The sequence below is a fragment of the Delphinus delphis genome, chromosome 12, assembly GCF_949987515.2.
Source record: "Delphinus delphis chromosome 12, mDelDel1.2, whole genome shotgun sequence".
Classification (NCBI taxonomy): domain Eukaryota; kingdom Metazoa; phylum Chordata; class Mammalia; order Artiodactyla; family Delphinidae; genus Delphinus; species Delphinus delphis.
In genome coordinates, this window is record NC_082694.2 from 71,352,909 (window position 1) to 71,372,519 (window position 19,611).

A 19,611-nucleotide genomic window follows, 5' to 3' on the forward strand; every position below is an offset into this window, starting at 1 on the left:
GGTGTATGAAAAGAAGCTCAATATTGCTAATTATTATAGAACTGCAAATTAAAACTACAATGAGGTATCACCTCACACCAGTCAGAATGGCCACCATTAAACATTAAAAAGTCTACAAATAACAAATGTTGGAGAGGGTGTGGAGAAAAGGGAACCCTCCTACACTATTGGTGGGAATGTAAACTGGTGCAGCAACTATAGAGAACAGTATGGGGGTTCCTTAAAAAACTAAAAATAGAGTTACCATATGATCCTGCAATCCCACTCCTGGACAAAACTCTAATTCAAAAAGATACATGCACCCCAATGTTCACTGCAGCACTGTTTACAATGGCCAAGACCTGAAAGAAAACCTAAATGCCCATCAATGGAGGAATGGATAAAGAAGATGTGGTACATATATACAATGGAATACTAAAAGAAGATGTGGTACATATACACAATGGAATACTACTCAGCCATAAAAAAAGAACAAAATAATGCCATTTGCAGCAACATGGATGAACCTAGAGATCATACTAAGTGAAGTAAGTCAGACAGAGAAAGACAAATACCATATGATATCACTTATATGTGGAATCTAAAAAAATGATATAAATGAACTTATTTACAAAACAGAAACAGACTCAGACATACAAAACAAACGGTTACTAGAGGGTATAGCAGGTTGGGGGGGAGGGTAAACTAGAAGTTTGGGATTAATAGATATATACTACTATATAGAAAATAGATAAGGACCTACTGTATAGCACAGGGAACTATACTCAATGTCTTGTAATAACTTATAGTGGAAAAGAATCTGGAAAAGTGTATATATATATATATATATATATATATATATATACACATCTGAATATAACTGAATATATATATATAACTGAGTCACTTTGCTGTACACCTGAAGCTAACACAACACTGTAAATTAACTATACTTCAATTTAAAAAATGGTTAAAAAAATTTTTAAATGATAGAAGACCAACAGCCAATAAACATATGACAAAAAGAAGTCAAATAATTGCAACTTAAATGACATTCCTTTTCTTTTCTTTTAGATTCCCATTATGTTTTTAAAATTTAAAAAAGTCTAAGTATATGTGTGTGTCTGCATTCACTTAAGTGTGTCAAATCTTTGGATTTTTCTACACTGAAAAAAGAAAAGAGAAAAAATTAGAAGAAATCTGAATACATACTTATCTTCTAAACTTCTATACATAAGAAAGAAAACATGTAAAATTAAAAGGCAAGGGCTTCCCTGGTGGCGCAGTGGTTGAGAGTCCACCTGCCGATGCCGGGGACACGGGTTCGTGCCCCGGTCCGGGAAGATCCCACATGCCACGGAGTGGTTGGGCCCGTGAGCCATTGCCGCTGAGCCTGCCCGTCCGGAGCCTGTGCTCCGCAACGGGAGAGGCCACAACGGTGAGAGGCCCGCATACCGCAAAAAAAAAAAAAAAATTAAAAGGCAAATAAAAAGGGTAAAAGTATTTGTTTTGACACTAAGTATCAAGAACCTTAGAAAATGTTGATGCCCCCCTGAGAAACTGTCACAATTTAGGAAAGTCTTCAATTCTAGACTCATGTTTGACAGCTACATGACCAGATAAATCACACACCACTTTGAGCAGCAGTTTCTTCATTGTTAAATATGAATACAAGCCACTAATTCTCAGGGTCGTTGTGATATTTAAAAGAGCAACAAAGCACGTAAAAAAGTCTCAAAAGCTATAGAGGAGATGGTTGACCCAAGGCCTGTGAACTCTGGGGGACTTCAGAAGGTCCTCGAACTCTCTGAACGTCTGTGAATGTTTGTGAAAAGTAACTACAGCTTTAAGTAAACCCTCCAAGGGGCTCCTGATCCAAAAGAAAACTGAAAAGCACTACAAGCAAACAGCAAAATCAAAGTGAAGATATTCTCCCCGCTTGATGCGTCCAGCTTCATGTCTGGCACATACAGGCCGAAATCAGGAACTCACTATAAAAATCCAAGTAGTATTTAAGAGGATATTAAACTTACCCCATTTATTTCAAAACCCCTCAGAACAGTACTTAATGATTTCTTAGCATATTAATTCAACCTCTGACGTAGTTGTAAAGAGAGCCTGAAATCAGGAAAACAGTATTACAGTCAGTCATAGCTATTTGGATCAATCACATGAAATTAATGCAATCCGCTCTAGAAAATGAGAGTAGGGGTGGGGGTGAGGGTGGTGGCAGTAAATAAATTTAATATATTTAAAGTAGTATTCTAAATTCATTAAGATATTCATAATTAATACATAAGCTACCTTGGGACATTCTCTTGAAGCAAACAAAAACTAGAGGTTTTATGTATATATTTTTAATAAAATGGGATATAGAAAATTATTGCTCTTTCTCCAAAATAATTAAGACTAAAAGATTAATTCTAAAACTTCTACTTCTAGATGGCGAGCCATACTTTCATTTAAAAAAAAATTTAAAGCCCTATAAGTGAGGCACACTGATAAAATTCTACCCAGTCAAGCATATGGCAAGCAGACTAAAAGGTAATATTAATTAAAATGAAAACTAAATAATTAAGAATTTAAAGTACTTGAGGACTTCCACTTCCAGGAAGGTGGAATAGCTATATTTTTCCCTATTCTTCTCACTAAGTAAAACTAAAAGTCCTGGACAACATATATAACAAACATAAGAAGACTCTAGGGCTTCCCTGGTGGCGCAGTGGTTGAGAGTCCGCCTGCCGATGCGGGGGACGCAGGTTCGTGCCCCAGTCCGGGAGGATCCCACATGGCACGGAGCGGCTGGGCCCGTCAGCCATGGCCGCTGAGCCTGCACGTCCGGAGCCTGTGCTCCGCAACGGGAGAGGCCACAACAGTGAGAAGCCCGCGTACCGGGAAAAAAAAAAAAAAGAAGACTCTAAAGGTGGAGAAATGAAAGCAGATCAGGTAGAAATCACCAGATCTAAGGAAAACAACATGGTGGTGAGTTCTATGGGTTTTCTTCTGTGCCCTATATATTCTAGACTTGGAGTTGAAGAAGCTGGCAACCTAGAAATACCAATAGGCCCAGACCCTCCAAAAAACCGAACAAACAAAACAAATTCCTGTTCTCCCAGCCAAAAGATCAGGAAAGAAATAATCTAGACAAAAAGCTGTTATACCCAGACAAACACTATAAAACAAAACAAAACAGAACTGTGGCGCCAGCATCACCAGCAAAGGTCAAGTGGAGAGCCTGGACTTCCACCTCTGCCAAACTGTGACAAGGCACCCCATACTCCGCACCACAGGGGTGTCAGAGAAGGCCATTTGGGAGTTGGTCCCTACCAGGTGACAATGAGACCTCCTTCCGCTTGGTGTCAGTGAAGACCACATGGAAAGCTTAGATGTCCACCTGGCAGTAAGAAGGTATACTTCCCCCTTCCTGGTGTAGGCTGGTGTCAGAAGAGGCCTAGTGGAGTCAGGCCTTTCACCACTGCCCAACAGTAAAAAGGCCCTCCCCTCCCCCTCAGTACAGGTGTACACTGAGGCACACCTGCCTTCCCAGCCAAGGAAAAGTCAGTGGAGGCCAGAACTCCCATCCCTGACAAGCAGTAATGAGGAATCTCCCACCAACTTGAGAGTCAACAGAGGCAGAGTGAGGAACTTGGACTTCTATCCCCTCTGGGCAGTAATGTGACAGAGCACTCCCCTCTTTCCCATGTTGGAGCAGTGCCAGAAGAAGCCAACTACATCAGAATGTGTAAATAAGATCCTGAGTCGCAGAACATAATATCCAAAATGTCCAGGTATCAAATAAAAATCACTCATCATAACAAGAACTCTCATAACACTCATCATAACAAGAAATATGTCAAACTGAATGAAAAAAGACAATCCACAGAAGCCAATACCAAGATGAGGAAGATGGTAAGATTATCTGATGAAGACTTTTTTTTTTTAGTGTTAAGTAATATCTACTGAACATATATTATGTGCTTAGCTAATGCTATAAATATATTATACATATTAACTCTACCCTTACCATAATTCTGTGAAGCAGTTACTGTCACTAATTACTGTTATTAATCCCATTTTACACATGTGAAAAGTGAGGTACATAGAGATTAAATTACAGATAAAAACCCCAGAGGTTGCCCGGATTCATAAAGTTATTGAGAGGTAGATCCTGGCTTAGAACCCTGATGGCACCCCTCCTGACATAATGTTTGAAGTGGCCATTATAAAAATGTCTCAAAGAGCAGTTATGCACATGCTTGAAACAAATAAACAAAAAGATAGGGAGTCTCAACAAAGAAAAAATACACCAAAAAGAAAAGACTTCAGAACTGAAAAAATATAAAAACTGAAACAAAAGACTCAACAGATGAGAACTACAGTAGAATGGAGAGGAAAGAGGGAAGAATCACTGAACTGGAAGACAGAACAATAGAAACTACCCAATCTGAACAACAGAGAGAAAAAACTGAAAACAAATAAACAAAGCCTTGGGGTCCTGTGGGACTACAACAAAAGACTTACCTTCCAGGACTTCCCCGGTGCAGTGGTTAAGAATCCGCCTCCCAAGGCAGGGGACGCAGGTTCAAGCCCTGGTCTGGGAAGATCCCACATGCTGTGGAGCAACTAAGCCCATGCACCACAACTACTGAGCCTGCGCTCTAGAGCCCACGCGCCTAAAGCCTGTGCTCCACAAGAGAAGCCACCGCAATGAGAAGCCTGTGCACCGCAACGAAGAACAGCCCTTGCTCACCACAACTACAGAAAGCCCGCATGCAGCAATGAAGACCCAACGCAGCCAAAAATTAATTTATTTATTTTTTTAAAAATAATAATTTTTTTAAAATCTTAAAAAAAAAAATTTATCTTCCATGTCATCTGAGTCCCAAAAAGAGAGAAGAAAGAGAGTAAGACTGAAAAAGTCCTCTAAGAAACAAAAACTTGTAACTTCTCAAGCTTGGCAAAACACACAAACTTACAGACTCCAGAAGCTAAGTGAATCCTACACAGCATAAGCCCAAAGCAATCCATATCAAGACAGTTCACAGTTAAACTTCTGAAAACTGAAGACAAAGAAAATGTAATGAAAACGGCGAGAGAGAAATGATGCTTTAACTATAGGGGAAAAACAAATCAAATGATAGATTTCTTGTCTAAAACAAAAGAGGGGTGAAGGAAGTGGCACTGAAGTCCACATCTGATCATGTGTTTCTATATCTGTTTTTCTCTTGTTCATGACTCTTGGCATGCCTGGAATCTGGAGATTGAATGTCAGGTATTGCATAACAAAAACTGTAGAGGCTGTGACTGATATTATCTTTTTCAATAGAAGATTTTCTTTAGTTTCTGGTAGGCAACAGGAGCTAATCCAATCAGAGATTAAGCTAATTTGAAGCCAATTTTCAATCATATTAAGACTTATCAACATGCACCCCAATGTTCATAGCAGCATTATTTACAATAGCCAAGATATGGAAGCAACCTCAGTGTCTATTAAGAGATAAATGAATAAAGAAGATGTGGTATATGTGTACACACACACACACACACACACACACACACACACACACACACTCACACAATGGAATACTACTCAGCCATAAACAAGAATGAAATTTTGCCATTTGCAGCAACATGGATGAACTTAGAGGGTATTATGTTAAGTGAAATGAGTCAGACACAGGAAGACAAATACTGTATGATAACACTTATATATGGAATCTAAAAAATAAAACAAACTCGTGAATATAACAAAAAAGAAGCAGACTCACACATATAGAGAACAGATTAGTGGTTACCAGTGGGGAGAGGGAAAGGGGAGGGGCAACACAGGGGTATGGAATTAAGAGGCACAACTATTATGTATAAACTAAGCTACAATGATATATTGTACAACACAGGGAATATAGCCAATATTTTATAATAACTATAAATGGAGTATAACCTTTAAAAATTATGAATCACTATATTGTACACCTGTGACGTAACATTATACATCAACTATACTTCAATTAAAAAAAAAAAAAAAGACCTGGTCTCCTTCTCTGGTTCACCCTTACTGTTAGGATATAGTTATTTAGAGATCTCAACTGAAAGCCTCAGATATGTATCAGAACTCCTCTCTTTAGTACCATGAGACTGCTGAAAATTCTGCTTAGCTTCTCAACCTCTTAGTAGTCACCTTCAGCTCAACTTTTCTGCCTATTGGCTTGTGCAGTTTACTAACCTGCAACAAATTCTGGTGGAAACATGGTTCAGGCTTTTGGTTCAATTCTCTATGCTAACATTCTCTTCACCATCTTGGTCATTCAAGCTCTAGATGCCTTGGTAACCCTGAACTCCAACAGTCTCTCCACCCCTGTAAGATGACCAAAAGGTCTCCTCAGTTTCTGTTTCTTAGCAACCACTGTATGTTCAACTCTCCTGCCTCTTCGTGGTATCATCTACAAAGAGAAAACTCCCCGAGGGATTATTTATGTGCCTTTTCCCATTGATAAAATTCAAAATTCAAAAATAAAAACTCTTGGCAAGGTAAGAACAGAAAATGAACTTCCCTACTTTGTTAAAACCTATCAGAAACCAATGGTAAACATTATACCTATGAATAAAGTAACAGATGCATTCTCATGTATGTTAAGAACAAGTTAATAATGTGCGAAATCACATGTACTATTCAACACAGTACTGGAAGGCTTACCCAATGCAATAAATTAAGGAAAAAAATATATTAATGCTAGAAAGGAAAAGACTCCCCAAAAGTCATTATTTACATATAACGTGAATACCTATCCTTATAAAACTCAAAGGGAATATAAAACTCATAAAGACAGATCTCTGTCCTTGTAGAAATTACATTCTAGATTTGGGGAGAAGGTAAGAAAGATAGGTAATAACAACAAACATACTAAATAGGTAAATTATCAGATCTGCTAGAAGGTGACAAATGCTGTGAAAATGTAAAGTAAAATAAAGGAGGGAAAGGGGAAATCAGAACTGGGAACAGACGGACTACAATTTTTTTTTAAAAATCAGAATCACTCCGTCCCAGAAGAAACAAAAATAAAAATTACCTAGGAATAAAGAATTCTGTGGAATATGAGTAAGGTCTTCTAGTAGAAAACTAAGTTTCCAAAAGAACAAAACTTTCGAGTTTGAATGTAGAAACAGTCAATATACCTAATAAAAATAATTTTCCTCAAATTAATATATAAATCCAGATAATATCCTAGCAGAATTTTTCATGCCTCTTACGAAGTATATTAATAACGTAGAGAAAAGACATGTATATGCATATACATATATATTTAAATAACAAAGAGAATTATGAAAACAACAAACCAGTTTTATTTATCCTACCAGATATCAAAAGTAAAAAAAAAGGAAGAAAAAGAAAAAAAAAGTCAGAGGATAAAATACCTAAACATGAAAACTTAATCTCAAGTTATTGTTATTTAATGGGTATAAAGTTGCAGTTTGCAAGATGAAAAAGTTCTGGAGATCAGCGGCACGAGGTGAATGTACTTAATACTACTCAATTGTACACTTAAAAATGGTTAAGATGGCAATTTTTATGTTACGTGTTCTTTATAATTAAAAAAATGTAAGTGAATACTTTTATGCCTCTAGGCAAAGAAACCTTTCTCACATAAACTAAAAAGTACACATAAGTCATAAAGGAAAAGACTGATTGACCTGACTGGTATAATTTCTGTATACCAAAGGACAATATAAGCAAAATGAAAGACTAGTAAAAACCTAAGAGAAAATATCTGGCATCATAAAAACAGGAAAAAAGAAAAAAAGGATGAGTAATCAAAAGACCTAAAGAAATTCTACAAATCAATAAGAAAAATGTTCAACAACCAACAGGATAAGAAACAAAGCATACTGTGAATAGGCAATTCCCGTTAGAAAAAATACAAATAACCCTAAAAAATAAAAAATAGGAAAAAAAAACCTTACTAGTAATTAGTGAATTAAATATTAAAGACTAAGAAGACATTTTCCAAAAAATTTGAAAGCTAGACGGTAACAGTTCACAAGTGTATGAAATGATACTCTCAAAAACCTAATGATAAAGGTATAGACTGAAACAACAGTTCTGGAAGACAATCTGGCAATATCTTCCAAATCAAAACTGCATGTATCGGGACTTCCCTGGCTGTCTAGTGGTTGGGACCTCGCCTTCCAGTGTAAGGGGTGCAGGTTTGATCCCTGGTTTGGGGGGCTAAGATCCTACATGCCTCGGGGCCAAAAATCCAAAACATAAAACAGAAGCAATATTGTAACAAATTCAATAAAGACTTTAAAAATGGTCCACATCAAAAAAAAATCTTAAAAAAAAATTGCATGTATCATCACCCTATATATGTGCCTCCTTATAGAAAATGACAACACTTTCTATAAAACAGTCTTAACAAAAAGAAATCAAACCTGAATCACATCAAGCCTCCATACCTAACTAAAAATTTACAGAAAATGCAGAGAACAAAAAACAAGTTAAACAATGCCATGGGATGCAATAAGCAAGAGCTAGAGTATGGAAAAAATGTGCAGGGCAAACCACCCAGTCTCTTCAATCAATACTGCAAAATTTAAAAAAGAGAGACAAGGGAGGGAAGGATGGGAGGAAGGAGGGAGGGAGGAAGAAAGGAAGCTGTAGACAGAGAAAGAAAGGGGAATCAGGGAGATGGAGTGAAAGAGAGAGAGAAGGGATGGGAGAAAGAGAAGGAGGGAGAAAAAGAGGAAAAATAGTTTGAAAGACTTTTTTTTAAAGGTGTATCAACCAATCAAACTGTAAACCTCATCTGGATCCTAATTCAAACAAGTAAAAAAATATGGAAGAAAATGTTTCTGACATTAAAACAGTTTAAAATTTGAACACTGACTGAATATTTAATGATACTAAAGAATTATTGTTGGGCTTCCCTGGTGGCGCAGTGGTTAAGAATCCGCCTGCCAATGCAGGGGACACGGGTTCAAGCCCTGGTCTGGGAAGATCCCACATGCTGCTGAGCAACTAAGCCTGTGCGCCACAACTACTGAGCCTGCGCTCTAGAGCCCCTGCTCCACAACAAGCGATGCCACCACAATGAGAAGCCTGCACACCACATCGAAGAGTAGCCCCCACTCTCTACAACTAGAGAAAGCCCACATGCAGCAAAGAAGATCCAACACAGCCAGTAAGTAAATAATTAAATAAATAAAAATTTAAAAAAAAGAATTATTGTTAATTTTCAAGTGTGATAATAGTGTTTTTCTCCAAAAAAAAAAAGACCTTATATTTTCCAGAAACACATGAAATATTTGCAGATCAAATGACACGATATCTCAATTTGTTTCAAAAATGTGAGAAGGGATAAAGTGAGAGTACAGATAAAACAAGATTGATCATGGGATGATAACTGTTGAAGGTGAGTAGAAGTTCACTCTTCTATTTTGTCTACTTGAAAATTTCCCTATAAAACATTTAAAGTGCATATACCATACGGTTCAGCAATTCCACTTCTTTTTATCTTAAAGGAACTATCATGCAGGTGCATTAGAAAGTACATACAGGACACTCCTGACTCCACTGTTTGTAGTTTTAAAAAATTATAAACAATCTGCAGTAAAAACCCTGAGGGCCCAAATAAAACTGGTACAGCTATCGTACAAAACACAATGCAGAAACTGAAAATAACAACAACAAAACACAGATCTAAACATGCTGGAGAGTGAAAAAATCATACTGCCAAAATATATAAATATACCCCTTACAAAAAATAATCCATACAATACTATATATTTCCTACAAATATGTGTGTATATATGTATACTTACATATATAAATCAGTGTATATATGTAAGTACATAAATATAAATGGACTGAAAATATCTGAAAAGATAGACACCAAATAGACACCACGGAGAGAAGAGGAAAGAACCAGGACTGTAGAAATGCTCAAGATGGACTTTAGTTTCACCAATCTTTTTAGCATTTTCAAAAAGGAGAATTACTTCTGTGGGTAAAACTTATGTTTAAAAAAAGAACATTAATTCACACTTTTGCTGTCTCTTTGCGAATCAATGAATCTTTTTTGTCTTTTGTACAGAACCAGAACCAAGATATACCTCCTAGAAAATTAACTATAAAACATACCCTTCTCTAAATCAAGAACTTATAGACAAGAATGTAATCAATCTGGGAAAAAAATATTAGGTTCAACCACACAAAACTGCCAACATTCTAACATTTTTGCCTTCAAAAAATGGCAATTTCATGAGTTTGACATAATAGATTTTCGTATAGCAACACTAGCATTGCAGGAAATTCATTATATTTATATATACTCTACTCCCGAAAATTTGTATGAAAACTAAAATGTGTGAAAAGATAAAAGGGGGATACTATTAAGTTTTTCAAAAACATGTATGTCCCTAATTTCACCTAACCTGTTGTCAACAATATAATTACGTTCCCACATTTTCTTAAAAATCTGTTCTCTTACTTCACACACAATATTGGATTAATGTTCTTTAATCCAATAAGCGCTGACTGAAACCAAAGATTTGTAATTTTCATCTTGGTCTTAACTAATATTCAATTTATAAGCATACTTATCATTCTCAGCTGAATTTCTTTAATCTTCTACTCATTTTTACAAAATAAGAGCAAATATAATAATATACCAAGAACTGCATAAGTAATTTTTTTTAAGATGGTAACACTTTTGAATCCAAAATATTGGATAGACACAACTAGGCAAAATCATGTTAGTTGGTAACTGAGTCTCATTTATTCACATGAAAAGCAGAGTATAATGTACAAAAATATAGGTTGTATTAAAAAAGTCAAAAGGAGTGCTTGTAATTATAATTATTCTTATCATCACAAGATCCTAATACCAAAAATAGACTTCAGGAATTGGGTTTTACCAAAATTTGTGGGAAAGATGCAAGAAATGTCTTATTTTCTATTCTTCCTCTTAGATCTTCAATCTATCTCCCATCAATGCATTCTCCACACTAAAGATCAAAGAGACTTCATAAACCTCTCTTTTAAAATGTCTTGATCAGGTCATTCCCCTGCTTAAAGTCCATTAAGTCCTACAAGGACTAAATGATGTGGTTACTCTCCATTCTTCAGTCGTACCATTTTTGCTATTTTTGCCATTGTTCTCTGTGTTCCAGGTATGTACTCTTTTTTCTTTTTACTTTAGCTTCACTTTTTAAGAATTACATTTTGTAAACTATCATACAATAAAAGAAACTTTTTTGCATGTACAGTTCTATGAGTTTTAGCAATACATATAGAGTCATGTAACCACCATCACAACCACAATACAGAAAGTTCCATTACCCCAACAGAAACTTCATCCAGTTGTCACAAGAATCAGTAATTTATTCCTGGGCTTCCCTGGTGGCGCAGTGGTTAAGAACCCACCTGCCACTGCAGGGGACATGGGTTCGAGCCCTGGTCCAGAAGATCCCACATGCCGCGGAGCAACTAAGCCCGTGCGCCACAACTACTGAGCCTGCGCTCTAGAGCCCGTGAGCCACAACTACTGAGCCTGCATGCCACAACTACTGAAGCCTGCATGCCTAGAGCCCGTGCTCCGCAACAACAGAAGCCACCACAATGAGAAACCCGCGCATTGCAACGAAGAGGAGCCCCCCCTCACTGCAACTAGAGAAAACCTGCGTGTAGCAACTAAGACCCAATGCAGCCAAAAATAAATAAAATAAATAAATTAAAAATAATAATTTATTCCTTTTTGTTGCTGAATAGTAATCTACTGTACGGATGTACCATCATTTATCTATTTACCCGTCAGAAAAACATCAGGTTGTTTCTAGTTCGGGGTGATTATGAATAGAACTGCTATGAACATTTGTGTAGAGATTTTTATGTGAAATTAAGTTTTTGTCCTCTAGAGTAAGTACCCAGAGGGTGGTTGCTGGGTTATATGGTACTGTATGTTTAACTCCATAAAAAAGTACCAAACTGTTTTCCAAAGTGTAAAAAAAAAATCATTAAGGTTAACACCACCACGCCACCAGTGATAATAACGTTGATACTGTACTCCGCGATATAATGTAAAGAAAGGGGTCCTTCACCTCTTGTAGTATTCTTCCCAAAACACTATAGCCTAAGTGTAATCATCGGAAAAACATCAGACAAACCCAACTGAGGGATATTCTACAAAATACCAGACCAGTACTATTCAAAAGTGTCAGCGCTATCAAAAAGAAGGAAAGACTAACAAATTTCACCCTGTACTACCTTTGCAACTTTTCTGCAAATTCCAAATTTTCTTTTTTTAAAAGAAATGATTTTGATTTTAAAAGAAAATGATTTTTAAAAGAAATGATGATTTTGAACATCTTTTCATGTATTTATTTATCAACCTTATATCCTCTTTGACGGAATGTCTATGTCTTTTGCCCATTTTTAAACTTAGCTATTTGTTTCTTTACTCTTGAGTTTTGAGAGTTCTTTATATATTCTTAACATAAGTCCTTTATTGGATACGTGATAGTCAAACATTTACTCCCACTTTGTAGCTTGTATTTTTATTTTCTTAACAGTGTCTTCCACAGAGCAAAAAGCTTTTAATTTCTATGAAGTCCAATTTATCAATTTTTTTCCTTTAGTGGATCATGCTTTTGGTGTCATATCTAAGTATTCTTTGCCTAACCTCAAGTCACAAATATTCTCCCTTATGCCTTCTTCCAAGAACTTTACAGTTTCACAGTTTACATTTAGATCTATGATGCATTTTGAATTAATTGTTATATAAAGTGTGAAGTATAAATCAAGATTCTTTTTTGCATATGAATGCAAAGCCAACACCATTTACTAAAAAGGTCACTGTTTCTCTCCTGAATTGCTTTTGCAACTTTGTCAAAAATCAACTGGCCAAAGCTCTGTCCAGCCCCTTGGATCCATTTTCATTGCTTCCACCGTGAGGTCGCTCATCAGACCCCAGCAGCCAAAATGGTGAAGCAGATTAAGAGAAAGTATGCTTTTCAGGAGGCCTTGAACAATGCAGGAGAGAAACTCCTAGTACTAGTCGACTTCTCAGCCACATGGTGTGGGACTTGCGAAATGATCAAGCCTTTCTTTCATTCTCTCTCTGAAAAGTATTCCAACGTGGTGTTCCTCAAAGTAGATGTGGATGACTGTCAGGATGTTGCTTCAGAGTGTGAAGTCAAATGCATGGCAACCTTCCAGTTTTTTAAAAAGGAACAGAAAGTGGGTGAATTTTCTGGCACCAGTAAGGAAAACCTTGAAGCCACCATTAATGAATTAACCTCATCATGTTTTCTGAAGACATGACCAGTAAACAGCCATTGGCTGTCTAAAACTTGTAATTTTTTATTTACAAAAAGGAAAGGTCAAGTATAAACACTATACACCTAACTGCCATCTGATAAGTGACAATAAAATATTAACTCTACCCTTTTAAAAAAAAACATCAACTGACGATATTTCTGTGGATCCTATTTCTGGACTGTCTACTCTGTTCCAATGATCTATGCATCTATCCCTTTGCCGATACCACACCATTTTTATTTCTGTACTGACATTCTTTTAGTACCTCCAATATGCTCCTTCGTTACTTCAAGAACTTCAGATATGCTGGTTCTGTCTTCCTGCACATTCTTCCGCTCTCACCTAGTAACTCCTAACTCATCTTTCAGAATTTTAGCTTAAATGTCACTTTCTCAGGAAAAACTCTGCATCATGAAAGTCAGAGAGGTTTCAGGAGAAAGCAGAAAAAAATCAAGATGCATCAGTCCAATAGGGCAGCAGTCCCCAACCTTTTTGGCACCAGGTACTGGTTTCGTGGAAGACAATTTTTCCACGGATGGTGGGGGGGATGGTTCAGGCGGTAATGCGAGTGACGGGGAGCAGCAGACGAAACTTCCCTCACTAACCCACCCTGCCACTCACCTCCTGCTGTGCGGCCTCGTTTCTAACAGGCTGTGGACTGATACCAGTCCACAGCCCAGAGGTTGAGGACCCCTGAAATAGGGCATCCAGTTACCAACTCAGCAAGAGTCAGAGACTACCAATGACTTTAAGAAGTTATTAGGATTTCCTAAGCTTTGTCACACCTCTGTGTTTATTTCTGTCATGACCAGCACCCCTTCTCTACCTCTTACTCCTACCTTTCCCGTAAAGCTTAGCTGTAAAATCCTAAAAGCAAAAAAGGGAAAGTGTACTTATCATGCTGGCAAGTAAGGGGGAGCTGCCAATACGTCACTCCACTTCTGCCCTGGATAAGTGTTGGAGATAGAAAAGAGTCTCTAAGGAACAGAAGAAAGTGGATGAATTACCTAGGACCTAGACAAGGAGAAAACTAATCTAGGTTTAACAACAAAAAGGTACATCCCCCAACAAAAAAGCTAAGACAGTAATGTGGAAGACGCTGATCTTTGTATTAAGTAATTACAATTTAGAGAGCTAGTTAGGAAAGGAAGGTTAAGACTTCTTTTAAAGAACCTCTTCCCTTAAAATGCCAAGTAGTTGACAGTAATAATTTCAAAATACTATAATCAGAAAAAAGAAAAGCAAAGTTAACTAGTATTTTCTGAGCATTGTTATATGCCAGGGACTGAGATGGATATTTTATGTATGTGTTCTCATGTAGTGTTTATAAAAAATCTGTGAAGTAGATATTATTATTTCTACTTTATAGAGAAAGAAATTGAGTTTATACAGCTAGATTAGTTCTATTTCCTCTTTGTTCTTATTCTCGTAACTTGTTTTTATAACTATATGCATGAAAAAATAAAGCAATATACAAAAAGATCTCAACTTAAATGAGAAAAGACAATTAACAGACACCAGTACTGAGATGACAAACATGTCTGAATTATCTAACGAGGATTTTAAAGCAGCTATCAGTAAAATGAACCAAAATGCAATTACAAACACTACTGAAACAAATGGGAAAACAGAAAGTCACAGCAAAGAAACAGAAGACATAGAGAAGGATCAATGGAAATTTTAGAACTGAAAAATACAATAGCCAAAATTAAATTCAACGGATGGTCTGAACAGCAGAATGTCGATAACAGAAGAAAGAGTCGATCTTAAAGAAAGTGAACTTAAAGATCGATCAATAGAAATCATCCAGTCTGAAAAAGAGAAAAAGAAAAAGAATAGATTGAAAAAAATAACGGAGCCTCAGGGACCTGTGGAACAATTACATAAGATCTAACATTCACATCATCAAAATCCCAGAAGAAGAGGAGAGAAAATGTGGGCTGAAAACTTATTTGAAGAAATAATGGATGACAGTTTTTCAAATTTGGTGAAAATCATAAACTAACAAATTCAAGAAGCTGAGCAAACTGCAAACAGGTTAAACCCAAAGAAATCCAAACATACACACATTATAATAAAGTTTCTCAAACTAAACACAAAGAAAAAAATCCTGTAAGCAGCCAGAGAAAAACAATGCATTACCTACAGGGGAATTTCTCATCAGAAAACCATGGAGGCCAGCTGTACCAATTCCAAAACAATGCATGAGTACTTCATTCCCTACTTTATTACAGTTATTCAATAAGTACAAAAAGGTACTTATGGAGGCCAGCTGTACCAATTCCAAAACAATGCATGAGTACTTCATTCCCTAATTTATTACAGTTATTCAATAAGTACAAAAAGGTTATTCACTATTGTTTCAGTTAATTACCCAGGAGGTTGAACTCTTTTCCTTACATTTGTTTACTCTATGTAAACTCTATTTTGACCTAATGGACACGACTTTATCAATGTACTTACTGGAATCTTAGTGTTGTAAATATTTTTAAAATATTCATAGTTATTTTAGATAGGATTTAAGGTCAAATTTGTAAATATTTTCCATTTTGTTATTTTTCTTTTTAATTTTGTGCTGGTTTTTTCATATAGATGTACTTAATTTTTTAGTCAATTTTTGAGTCTTCTTATTTTGGGTTACTATTTGCATAGTTTCACTAGTTTTCCAGTTTTTAAAAAGTTAACCATACATTTGCATACAGACAGGTTCAACACTAATTTTTCTAACTGCTACCTGATCACCTCAAAAATTAATGAAATAATTCTATCACTTGATAGACTTTATGCTTGCTATTGTATACTGAATTCCTAAATCATATTTTCTCAATTCTAAAAATGCTTTTCTTAAAATAATATTTTTAGGTTTCTGAAACTAGGAGAAGTATCAGAATTAATGTCCAAAAAAGGTACCAGTAGTTAAGCAAAAGAGTAAGTTGTGATGTATGTAACTGCTTGCCCATGTGTAAACCTATGGGAAATACCTTCCCATAGAAGGTATCTGTTTATCCAAATATCACCACAGCTGAATTTACTGCACAGATAAACTCACAAGCCTTTGAATTTTAAGTTAAATCTGAAAGCCTAACTGTCGCTTGAAAATGTTTTCAGAAAGCACTGAAATAAAAAGCTATTGTGATGCAAAAATTGTCTGTTGCGAGACAAGCAAGAGCAATTAAAGGCAGTAGAAATTACCCAGTCCCTCAAAATAGATCACAGAATTAGCAGAGCTGGGAGACACTGGTGTGACCAATTTACATTTTACAAAGTACTATTACCCAAGGGCTGGATATCTGTCAAAAGTTTCCAGCTGACTCAAAAAAGAAGTTATTTATTTCACAGTTTATAGAAAAACTGAAACCATGAATTTAGCCAACAAAGAAAAGCAGTTAAATTCCAAACATTTCCCATATGACTCAAAACTATACTGACAATCATAATGTATAGAAAAGCAGCAACAGGTGAGGAAAATCAGTATGTCAGTATGAAAAAGGATTAGACACACTCTTGCATTATGATTCCAAAGAAGATGGTATAGAAACTGTATGGATAAATGTATGCTTCTGTCAATTAATTTCTAAGAAGGATGTGAAAAATAAATTTAATGTTTCTTCTTTCTTTAAAGTATATTCAATCAATAGTATATATCACAATTAATAGTCTTAGAATTGAGAAAATGCACTGTGTGTATATATGTGTGAATATATTTGTCTATGTCTATTCAGTCACTTATTTGCTCATTCATTTCTGGGTAAAGGAAAGCAAGAACAGAGAAGCAGGAACAAAACTAAAGATAATAATGAATAAAGATCAAACCCTTCCAAGATCCTAAAGGTTACTGTGATGCAGAAAAACACATGATGAAGTAAATACAACCCAGTGAAAAATGACAACCAGATAGATAACTTACTAGCAAATAACATAGCCAAAAAAACCCTGATAAAATTAAAGGTAATAGCAAATTGAAACAGCTGAGAAAAAGTAAGTAAAAATAGGTCTTAATTCAGTTGAAAATAAGAGTATTAAGAACTTATTAAAACTATGTAGTACCTAACCAAGATTCAGAATACCATAATTCTTGATCAACCACCCTACCACTGCAGTAGGTTCCAGAGAATGAAAGTGAGAAGGGATGTACCAAAATTGCCTGTTTATTATTATCAAAGGGTTTGGACCATAGGCAACTAGGGACTCCTCTGCCTCAGTTACAGTTAAGCCTAACACCTGAAACACTGAGAACAAGCCAAATGATTTCCTGGCTTCTTCTTGAGTCTTCTTCCTGAGTCTCAGTAAGTCCAGACACCAGGTGAGTGACTCTAATTAAAAGACCGTGGGTTGGAGTCCCAAACAGAGTTTTGGCCTGGTTCAAGTCCTGGCCGCATGCATTCAAATCCCTGCTGCATGTGTTCAAGTCCCAGTCTGAGTTACACGGTTTTAATAATACATGAAACATTAAGTGAAGTCCTCAAAAAGTAGCAACTCTAAATTAGCTCAAGGAAATAAGGATGCCCAGGACCCACCCTACCAAAGCTTCCTCAAAACAAAGTGAATCGCAAAAAAACATCAAAGTGATTTCAAAAAGTTTAACTGCATGCCAAATTTAGACCAACATTACTTAAAGGAATACAACAAAATCCAACACCCGGCAACATAAAATTCACAATGACATCCAATGAAAATTTACAAGGCATATAAACTAAAAGGAAAATATGACCTACAACCAAGAGACTAACAGATCAATAAAAACAGACACAGAACTAACAGATAGACAGAACTAAGCGGACAAAGTTATTAAAAGAACTACTATATATATGCTCAACATGCTCAAGAAGGCAGAGAAAGACATGGCGATGTTTAGGTGAGAAGGGCAAGATTTTTTTCAAGCCCAAATGAAATTTCTAGAAATAAAAAACACAAGATCTGAAATGAAAAATACACTGGATGGGATTAATAGCAGATTGGACAATTAATCTGAAAACACACAATAGAAAATATCCAAAATGAAGCACAAAAAGAAAAAACAGAAAGGGAGAAAGGGAGGAAGGAAGGAACGAGGGAGGGAGGGAGAAAGGAAAAGAAGGGGAACACCAATAATTTGTAGCAATACATCAAACTAATATACATGTAATTGGGGTCTAAAAGCTAGAGGGAAGAAGGTGATAGAAAAAAATATGTAGAGAAATAATAGGCAAATGTTTTTCAAGCCATAAACCCACAGAACAAAGAGGCTCAACAGAATACAGGAAAGATAAACAAAGAAAACCACACTTAGAAATATCATAATCAAACTGTTGAAAACCACTGATTAAGAAAAAATGTTAAAAGCTGACAGAGGTAAGGAAAAAGACTCATTATGTACAGAAAAAGACTTCTCATTGGAAACTATGCAAATGAGAAGTCAGTGTAGTGACACTGCTAAGTACTGGAAGAAAAAAAGTCAACTTAAAATTCTATATCCAGGGTTTCCCTGGTGGCGCAGTGGACAGGAATCCACCTGCCAATGCAGGGGACACGGGTTCAAGCCCTGTTCCAGGAAGATCCCACATGCCACAGAGCAACTAAGCCCGTGCTCCACAACTGCTGAGCCTGCGCTCTAGAGCCCGAGAGCCACAACTACTGCAGCCCGCACTGCTGGAGCCCCTGCTCCGCAACAAGAGAAGCCACCGCAATGAGAAACCCATGCACCACAATGAAGAGTGGCCCCCCGCTCACTGCAACTAGAGAAAGCCCATGTGCAGCAACAAAGACCCAACTCAGCATAAATAAATAAATAAATAATTCTATATCCAGTTAAAATATACTTCCAAATGACTATGGAAATGTTTTTAGACAAAGGCTGAGAAAAATCCATTATAAGGCATGCACCTTTTTTTTTTTTTTTTTGCGGTACGCGGGCCTCTCACTGCTGTGGCCTCTCCCGTTGCGGAGCACAGGCTCCGGACGTGCAGGCTCAGCGGCCATGGCTCACGGGCCCAGCCCCTCCAAGGCATGTGATATCCTCCCGGACCGGGGCACGAACCCGCGTTCCCTGCATCGGCAGACGGACTCTCAACCACTGCGCCACCAGGGAAGCCCCTGCACACCTTTTTAAAGAAATGTTCTTTAGGCAGAAGGAAAAGAATATCAGATCAAAATTTGGATCTACATGAATATCAGATCAAAATGTGCATCTACACAAAGGAATGAGGAGTACTAGTAACACTAGTAAATATATTAATAGATATAAAAGACATCTTTGGGGCTTCCCAGGTGGCGCAGTGGTTGAGAGTCCACCTGCCGATGCAGGGCACGCGGGTTCGTGCCCCGGTCCGGGAAGATCC

At 36.7% G+C, this 19,611-nt stretch overlaps 1 protein-coding gene and 1 pseudogene across 9 annotated transcripts in view; one reads left to right on the plus strand and one right to left on the minus strand.

The window, feature by feature from the left end:
• Positions 1–19,611, minus strand: part of NCOA1 (nuclear receptor coactivator 1) — a 260,763-nt gene that overhangs the window by 166,274 nt on the left and 74,878 nt on the right. For 2 of the 9 annotated variants that reach the window (XM_060027001.1, XM_060027003.1), the window contains exon 3: positions 2,013–2,097. The exons of the other annotated variants lie outside the window; for them this stretch is intronic. The gene's annotated coding sequence lies outside the window, so the exon portion shown is untranslated. The remainder of the gene's footprint in view (positions 1–2,012; positions 2,098–19,611) is intronic. 9 annotated transcript variants of the gene reach the window in all.
• On the plus strand, positions 10,635–15,024 carry LOC132435077 (thioredoxin pseudogene; annotated as a pseudogene).